This window comes from Triticum aestivum, chromosome 5A (genome assembly GCF_018294505.1).
Source record: "Triticum aestivum cultivar Chinese Spring chromosome 5A, IWGSC CS RefSeq v2.1, whole genome shotgun sequence".
Classification (NCBI taxonomy): domain Eukaryota; kingdom Viridiplantae; phylum Streptophyta; class Magnoliopsida; order Poales; family Poaceae; genus Triticum; species Triticum aestivum.
In genome coordinates, this window is record NC_057806.1 from 70,573,082 (window position 1) to 70,582,815 (window position 9,734).

Here is a 9,734-nt window from a genome sequence, read left to right on the forward strand (position 1 = left end):
CGATAGATAAAGAAAGAATTATAGACAAGGTTAGAGAGTCAAAACATGAAGAAGAAACGGCCAACGGATTTATCATGCACGTGTGTTGTGATAAATTCCAAACTAATGGAATATTTATAATAGCTCCATAAATATCAGGAGGATATGTTATAAAGAGAAATCACCATGTGAATTCCCTCGATTTAAATAGATCGAAAGATCTATGCAATTTATTTAGTTGAGGTTTTAAAAATTAAATGACATGCTGGCATGATGACATGATGCAATGCAAAAATAAATAGAGCAAGCACAAATAAAAACACACGGAGGTCACAAAAATATGGAAGTCTTCTGAATCGTCGGTCTCGGGGCGTTACAACACTCCACCACTACGAGAGGATCTCGTCTCGAGATCTAGAATGGCACCAGAGGGACAAACGGAAGAGAAAGAGAAGAGGTAAAACGAAGTTGCTTCTTTGACAAACGAGTGAAAACAAATAACCTTGAGAGGTTGAACAAATTCAAGAAAAGAATACAACGAAGGTGAACAAAGTCGAAAACACTCCATTAGCAAGGAGGGACAAAGAACATTGCGAAAAACCTCGAGGTTGAAGGGCAAGTTATATATTGAAAGCACTCCGGTTAAGAAGTTATGCAAGACTTGATACGGTGAAAAGAACTTGAGCAGAGGACACGACACTCCGGTTAAATGGATAGGCATGAAAAAAGCATGATCTTTGACAAAAAAGAGATGATTGATTGAAAAGAGCAACAACACAATGCCTCCGGAACGAAAGAATAGAATATAGATAATTGAAATAAAAGAATGGAGAAGAAAATGCCAACTTCTGCCACAAAAGAACTTGAAAAGGTATCCTTAGGAGTAGGGTCGAACGGAGTTGTTGGAAACACAACAACGAAAAGATAAGCTTGATATAGTCTTATGGAATGTAGCTCAAAATATGAGGTGACAACCTGCCACTCATGGGAAAAGAATTGGATTGATAAGAACAAGGAGACGAGAAAAATATTTCCACCGGGAGGGTAAAGAAGATCTTGGGTCCTTTATAAGCACCATGGATAGCAACAAACCTTAGGGAAGGCTTTAGGTGAAGTATAACCCCAAGATAACTCCAAAGAAGAGATTGATGGATTTAAAATACCTCATCCTTGACCACATGTGAATCATGAGACATGAACTCAAATTATCAAGAATGACATAATACCACCTCGAATGATACGGTTGAAAGAATTGCACTCCAGATTGCAAGATGAAGAATGTTTGAGCTCCTTAGAAACAAATCTTGATGAAAAACTTTGAGAAGGAATTAAATCCTTGATGAACCATCATGTAGAACCTCCATGAAGAAATCCGGTACAAAAGGATACCGAAAAGAAAGAGAAGTTGGAAACACAAGGTGAAACCTTGTAATGATTTAGATGGATCTCCGTGATGATATAATTGAGAGAACTTGGAACTCTGGGAAAGAAAGATGCGCACTGGAAACCAAGAATAAGTATGATGAACCACTCTGGAAAACAGGAATTAATCACTTGGATGGAACAAGAATAAGAATTATGTTATGCGTATCCTTCAACAATTTAATTGCTGACAAGCAACGGATTTGGCACACCACTTATTCTCGTAGCAAGGATTAAGAGAGATATAGCATAAACTTGGGAAGGTCTTCAATGAACCGCCGGTAGGATTGAAACAACGAATGAATTGATATGATAAACGAAGGAAGAAGAACTCTTGAACGAACCACCGTAAGAATTAAAATAAACGAAGTAAAAGATAAAGAAACACCGGGAAGAATTTGCAAATGGACGAAGATACTTGAGACAAACTAGATACATGAGAACGAAGGGACGGCGACTGATTAGACAAAACTTGAATGATGCACCGGTAAGATTTAGAGAAAAAGAGCTGAAAGCCGAGAATGAATAATTCTAAATTGATAGCCTCCGGAGAATCAAATTGAAAAGAATCTTGAATTGCTCCGGATGGGTCAAAAGAATTCTCACAAACGAAAACAATTATGAGAGGATGGCATAACGCTAGAACCACGAATCTTGAAGAGAATGGAGCAAGATTGAGAGAAAAATCTTCTTCGGTCTTCAAATGTTGAGAATGACGACGAGAAACACCAACAAGAGTTGTTGAGATACTCCGGGATGAGAATTATAAGGGTTGAACCAATGATGAAAAGAATTTGAAAGATCTTGGAGAAGGCAATTGACTGATGATAACCCATTCTTACGTCAAACTTTGAAAATGATTTGGGAATAGCTCCGGGAAAATAAGAAGAGTCAGGTAAGAACCTGGGAAAAGACCTGTGGGTTAGGGACCACTCAAAAGAAACACCGTTGAAATGATTTAAAAGAGAGGTTGCACCGGTTGAATTAAATGACTTGAATGAGATAACAACCTGGAAAGATCTTGAACAAATGCAGAGTGGAAAAGACGAATCTTCGAGATATCTTGAGCACTCCGGAACAAATGAATAGCGAGAAATGAATGGTTAAGAATTGCACCGGCATGAGAAAGCATTGAAACGAGGAAAGGATATGATCAACAAAGCTTGACTTGAATCCACCTGAGAAGAAAACGAGTGAAGAGTGACGAACGAGTAGAGCATATTCAAGAGAACCACCGTGTAGGAACGTGAAGGAAAAGAGCGGAGAGACTTCCATCGATAAAATGGATAGTTGGAAAGGTAATCTGGGTCCTCGAAGAAAAAGGGTGGGTGGGTGGGAAAACAAAGACAACTTGGAACGGATGAAACGAACACCGTTGATAAAACTGAGATTGAATCTTGTGGATGTTGAAAAAGAATGGATCCACTTGAAGAGAGACACACCGGTTTAGAAGAAATTGAGATGGCAAACTCGAAGATCAAGAAAGATTAGCATTCGCATAGGAACATGAGAACACCGCTTAGGGAAGGTATGAAATCAACACTTGACTTCGAAGCAACTCGAATACCACAACTCAAAACAAAAACAAAGGGTTGGCTTGCAGAATAAGCCGGAACAAACATATGATAGAGATTTCGTCCGAAGTTTTCGTGGTGGGGTCTACACGGGCTCGATCGTACAGCACCATCATGTACAAGGCAGTGCACATGACATACGAAGCGTCCCCGAGTCGGCATAGCCAAGGACTCTTTAAGACACAACGAGACCACTGTAAAACCAACCGTGAATAGGCGGACCACTAGATGTCGAACACCAATTTCAAATCATACATCTGGCGGAAATATATCCTAAGAGCTACTTGAATTCCCACTTATAAACTCCCGAAATTTTCCCAGTTATGCAATCAGGTGTTGGGGATACAGGGGAAGCATAATATCTCACGCAAAACTAGCAAATCCTACATCCAGTTGTATCCATCCTTCAACACATAACCAAGAAACCTTCGGAAATCGTCTACCTCAATCTTCGAAAAGCATCCGTTATACGAGTTATGGCAATACTCCCGAACTCCCGCCCCAGTACTGGGTGGCGTCGAGGTTATCTCACCAACAACTGCATAAAAGAGATTTTCGATGTCGGCGAACTAAACTCAGGTATTCGGGAACTGCAATGATAAAATTGTGACGACAACACCTCGGAGCTCAACTCCCCGGAACACTTCCACAAAACCCCTGACAGGAGGCACCAAGACAATGTTCTCGTCACAAAACCATGGGAACGATTCCAAGATACCCGCGTGATCCTAAATTTTTTTTTAGTGAAATTTGAGAAGAGAAGAGTCAAAACTCTACGTCAGGATGCCTTACCAGAGCAATGAGGAGACTGGGGAGTAAAAAGAATTCCTAAACTCTCCGATATATAATTCCTAAATGACTCAAAACATTTTTCTAGACTCAACAACGACTGCTAAAAACGATCAATCGGTGGGGGAGCACGACTTAGAGGCATAACCGCATTGAAAGCAATGTCGCAAGTGAGGTAATCTTCACACAACCCATGTAATACATAAGGGAAAAGAGACATAGTTGGCTTACACTCGCCACTTCACACAAATACATGAATAAAGCATTACAGCATCCAAATACAATCAGGGTCCGACTACGGAACCAAAATAAAAGAAGAACCCCAAATGCAACAAGGTCCCCGATCGACCCCAACTGGGTCCCACTACTGATCAACTGGAAGCGGAACAACATAAAGGACAAGATCCTCATCGAGCTCCTCCTTAAGCTTGGTTGCGTCACCTGCACGGACTCATCGGTACCTGCAAGCTGGTTTTGAAAGTATCTGTGAGTCACGGGGACTCAGCAATCTCGCACCCTCACGATCAAGACTATTTAAGCTTATGGGTAAGGTAAAGGCATGAGGTGGAGCTACAGCAAGTGACTAGCATATAAGGTGGCTAACATACGCAAAAGAGAGCGAGAAGAGAAGGCAAAGCACGGTCGAGAATCTATGATCAAGAAGTGATCCTAGAAAAACCTACGTCAAGCATTACTCCAACATCGTGTTCACTTCCCGGACTCCGCCGGAAAGAGACCATCACGGTAACACACGCGGTTGATGCATTTTAATTAAGGTCAACTTCAGGTTTTCTACAACCGGACGTTAACAAATTCCCATCTGCCCATAACCGCGGGCACGGCTTTCGAAAGTTCAAATCCCTGCAGGGGAGTCCCAACTTAGCCCATGACAAGCTCTCACGGTCAACGAAGGAATAGACCTCCTTCCGAGACATTTCGATCAGACTCGGTATCCCGGTTCTACAAGACATCCTCGACAATGGTAAAACAAGTCCAGCAAAGCCGCCCGATGTGCCGACATCCTGATGGGAGCTGCACATATCTCGTTCTCAGGGCAACACCGGTTAGGTCAAGCTACGAGTAAAACCAGCCCTCAAGTTTTCCCGAGGTGGCCCCGCAGGCTGCCCATTTCGGACCAACACTTAGACAAGCACTGGCCCGGGGGGGTTAAAATAAAGATGACCCTTGGGCTGGCCTAACCCAAGGGAAAAAGAGGCTAGGTGGCGAATGGTAAAACCAAGGTTGGGCCTTGCTAGAGGAGTTTTATTCAAAACGAACTGTCAAGGGGTTCCCATTATAACCCAACCGCGTAAGGAACGCAAGATCCGGGAACATAACACCGATATGACGAAAACTAGGGCGGCAAGAGTGGAACAAAACACCAGGCATAAGGCCGAGCCTTCCACCCTTTACCAAGTATATAGATGCATTAATTAAATAAGATATATTGTGATATCCCAACAAGTAAACATGTTCCAACAAGGAACAACATCTCCATGTTCCAACAAGGAACAAACTTCAATCTTCACCTGCAACTAACAACGCTACAAGAGGGGCTGAGCAAAGCGGTAACATAGCCAAACAACGGTTTGCTAGGACAAGGTGGGCTAGAGGCTTGGTTCAACAATATAGGAGGCATGATAAGCAAGTGGTAGGTATCGCAGCATAGGCATAGTAAAAGAGCGAGCATCTAGCAAGCAAAGATAGAAGTGATTTCGAGGGTATGGTCATCTTGCCTGAGATCCCGCAAGGAAGAAGAATGAGTCCATGAAAAAGACAAACGGACATAGTCGAACGAATTCTCACAAACGCGACGTTATCGGAACTAACCCGAAGAAGCAACACCGGAAAGAAGCAAACAACATAGTAAACAACCAACACATGAACATGACATGATGCACAACTAAGTATGATGTATGTCCGGTTTAATGATAGATGGCATATCAAAGTGCACAAGCAATCCTACAAATTAAGTGGAGCTCAATATGCATCGGGATGCATATTGACAAAACACCACATCAATTATTTAGTTCTCTCCCGTTTAAGTACTCAACAATATTAAATGTTGGTTAACATGGCAAGAGATGAAGCATAACAAAACTATACCCATTAAACAGTTTAAATGGGGCCTGATATAATAAACAACAAAACCGGTAAATCCCCATATGCATTTAGAAAATTAAAGCAAACAATAAATTAAACATTTTAATTGTTGTTATCATGACGCGGATGACATGAACAAGTTTATGCAATTTTTATTAAAAGTTGACAAGAGCATTAAGAAGCATTTGTCATCGTGGCGGAAACAAAAGGGGTGCCACAGCAACGATAACGAAACGGTGCCACGGCAACGTTCCGGTTCCGGTAACTCGGGTGAGATACCGATGCAAAGGAGAAATGTGCGGATGCGTGCAAAAGATGGTGGGGCGCTCCCGGATTCCGGGTGTGCCACGAATTAGAGACATGGAAACGAGTGACAAATCGGACACGGTGCAAACATGAGCATCTCATGCAACACATGCATTCGGTCCATGGCGGTTGTATCATCATTATACCTTTGAAGCGTGCGTTTTGAGGCGGTTCAAAAATGTCGAGGAAAGTAGTCGTTCACGGGTCATAGTGGAAGTAGTCGTTCTTGCGACGGTAGTGGACGTAGTGGTACACGTTTCATAGTCGTACACATTCCGTAGATGTTCGAGATCACGGCGAGGAACTTGACGTCCACGGAGTCTTCGAGGATCGACGGTAGTCGTACACGGCAACCGTAGTTGAACTTGGCAATGGTAGTAGTACACGGGTCGTATAGGAACTCTCCGAAACCCAAGGCGCTGGTTGTGGAAGTAGTGGAACTTGGTGCATCCAAGCTCTTCGGCGTAGTGGTACACATTCTGTAGATGACCGTGGGTGTCGTGGTACTTGGCGAAATCTTCAACGATCGAACTTGGCGCTACTCCCTGTTCGGAGTCGTCCGTCTTGGCGTCAACGGCAACGGCAAGCGGAGGTGCACGGGGACAGCGGAGACCACCGATAGGGGACTCGGGCAGGAGGTGAAGGAGACGCAGCGATGCGATCTGCGGCAAGAAGGCGAAGTAGAGGAGGTCGAGGTCGAGCATGGGGAGGCTGGATGCCGGCGGGGCTCGAGACGGGGGGCAACGATGCCATGGAGGTTCGGGCACGGGAAGGAGACCGAGAGCTGCGGGCGCACGAGGACGGATGGCGACGCCGTTGCCGGCGCAAAAGGTGGAGGAGTCCAGGAGGAGACCTCGAGCGTGGAACGCGGGCAGCTGCTCGCTGGTCTTGGCACGGTCGTGGATGAGGGCTGGAGGACGAACGGCGCACGGGCAGAGGAACGAGGAAGCGGAGATGGCGCGGAGCAGCAGCCTCCAGGGTTGCCGGCGCGGTCGCCATGGCCGGGGCCAAGGTAGCGGTCGAGGGGATCGGGCGTGGGGCACTGCCCCTCTGCGTGCGTGTGTAGCGGCGGCGTGGGAGGACGAGAGGGAGAGGATGAGTGGCTGCAAGGGCGAGGGGATAAGAAGAGCTCCAGGTGGGCTAGGGTTAGGAGGGGTGCGGGCTGGGCTGCAGATGGGCCAGCCTGCTGGGCTCTCTTATCTCTCTCACTCTAAAGAAAATAAAAACAAAACAGAGATAAGAAAGAAAAGAAAGGGAGGTTAGCGGAAGAAGTTGGACACGTGGATAATTTTCCCGGACTCACAAAAATGTGCTTGTTCCGAGAAAATAGAAAAAGGCCATGATTGAAGGATTTAAATTCAAACTCATTTGATTTAAATTCAAATGATTTGAATAGGAAGTGAGGGTTGGGAAGGTCCAAAAATGTTGAGAATTTTGGTGGGGCTTCGATAGATAAAGGAAGAATTATAGACAAGGTTAGAGAGTCAAAACATGAAGAAGAAAAGGCCAACGGATTTATCATGCACGTGTGTTGTGGTAAATTCTAAACTAATGGAATATTTATAATAGCTCCATAAATATCAGGAGGATATGTTATAAAGAGAAATCACCATGTGAATTCCCTCGATTTAAATAGATCAAAAGATCTATGCAATTTATTTAGTTGAGGTTTTAAAAATTAAATGACATGCTGGCATGATGACATGATGCAATGCAAAAATAAATAGAGCAAGCACAAATAAAAACACACGGAGGTCACAAAAATATGGAAGTCTTCTGAATCGTCGGTCTCGGGGCGTTACACCTTCGCTACTTCGACCTTATCCTGGCACGGTGCAACGCTCCTCCAATCTCTCGTTCAGTGTGCAAGATCCCCTTAATCTGGATTTCCCGCGGCATGCGGAGGACGAGTCTCCACGGCTGCATGCCCCATGCAATAGTAATCATGCTCCTGCCTTAAATCCTATTCCCTCGCCGGTTGCCATGCATGCCACCCAACCTGATTGCCCGTCCTGCAGGCGTGCTGATGAGATCCTTCCGGCTATCCGGGAAGGCCCTGCCAGCTGTAGCGAAAACCAACTTATTGACACGCCAGTCCTGTGTCATAATTCCTACTTGCATGCCCTATTGGCACGTCCGACGCCTGGGAATCAGGCAAGCTCAGCACAGCACGCCGCCTCCAACGCAGTAAAGCGATCTACAAAGCCTAAAGATTTGAATCTTAGATGCTTTAGATGCCTATCCTACAGCCACCGGTGTAAGGATTGCAGAGACCCCATTGTCTGTTGGTCCTGCCGATAGGTGGGCCATGTTCTATCCCAATGCATATCCCGGCGCGGCTCATCGTCTTCGCGCGCTACCCCCATGCCTCCTTATAACGCGACGGCGACGCCCCCCTCTCTCCCAAGCCTTCCAGCCCCCGCTTCCTCCTCCTGCTCTCTAGCACTTCTACCTCATGAGCCTGCGCCTCTCGCCTCCACGGAGCCGGTGGTCCGAGGCCGTCCCACCTCTCTCGATGTTCATTACCCACTGCTTCCAGACCAGAATGTCCTAGTCTGCCTCGTAATCATCACCCTGCCCTTGTCTACTTTCCTTCCCTGGCTCAAACCCCTCTTCTCGGAGCGGTTCGGCATCACCGATGTCCGGTTTGCTGGTTGTGCTACTGGCACAATGTTCGTCGTCTTCCTTCAGGAGGCGGAGCAAGTGGCCGCCATGAGAGCCAGCCCGTTGGAAACTGACACCCATCGAGTTCATATCCTACCCCACAATGCTAGTGACAACTCCTTCACCTTCTCCTTCAACCACATAGTAAGCTTGTCCCTAGAAAAGATGTCGCTAGAGCTTTGGGATCGCAGGGGTGTATCATCCAGCATTGCTGGCTTTGCTAGCATGCTTGGCTTGAGCCATGCATGCCTGCATGGGAATGACTTCTCATGCATTCTCGTCCTCGTTAAAGTCGAATCACTGCAGCATATCCCACACCACCTAGCTTTCCACCGCATCGACGTTGCCGGCATCTACACCGATGTTGTCATCAATGAAGTCTGGGACGTGGCACGCACCCTGGGCTTACCCTCCTCTCCACCTCTTCCACCCAACACTTACCATCCTGACAACGGCGACCATGGCCCAAGCCGCAGGATCCAATGTGGCCATGCAAACCCACACGCTTCACGAGCTATCAACGAGATCATGGCCGACCGCGCCTTCAGAGCCTTCCAACACCCGCACTTTGCCACTTTTGGCGATACCATCGCCATGATCAAACTTTCGGCAAAACCTAGGATCCGCAAGATTGACACATTCATCATTCCCGCAATTGAGGAAGTGGCCCACGAGGACGAGGACCAGCTCTGTTGTTGGGGAATGCAGTATTTCAAAATTTTCCTACGATCACGCAAGATCTATCTAGGAGATGCACAACAACGAGAGGGGAGAGTGTGTCTACGTACCCTTGTAGACCGAAAGTGGAAGCGTTAAGAAACGCGGTTGATGTAGTCGAACGTCTTTGCGATCCAACTGATCAAGTACCGAACGCACGGCACCTCCGCGATCTGCACA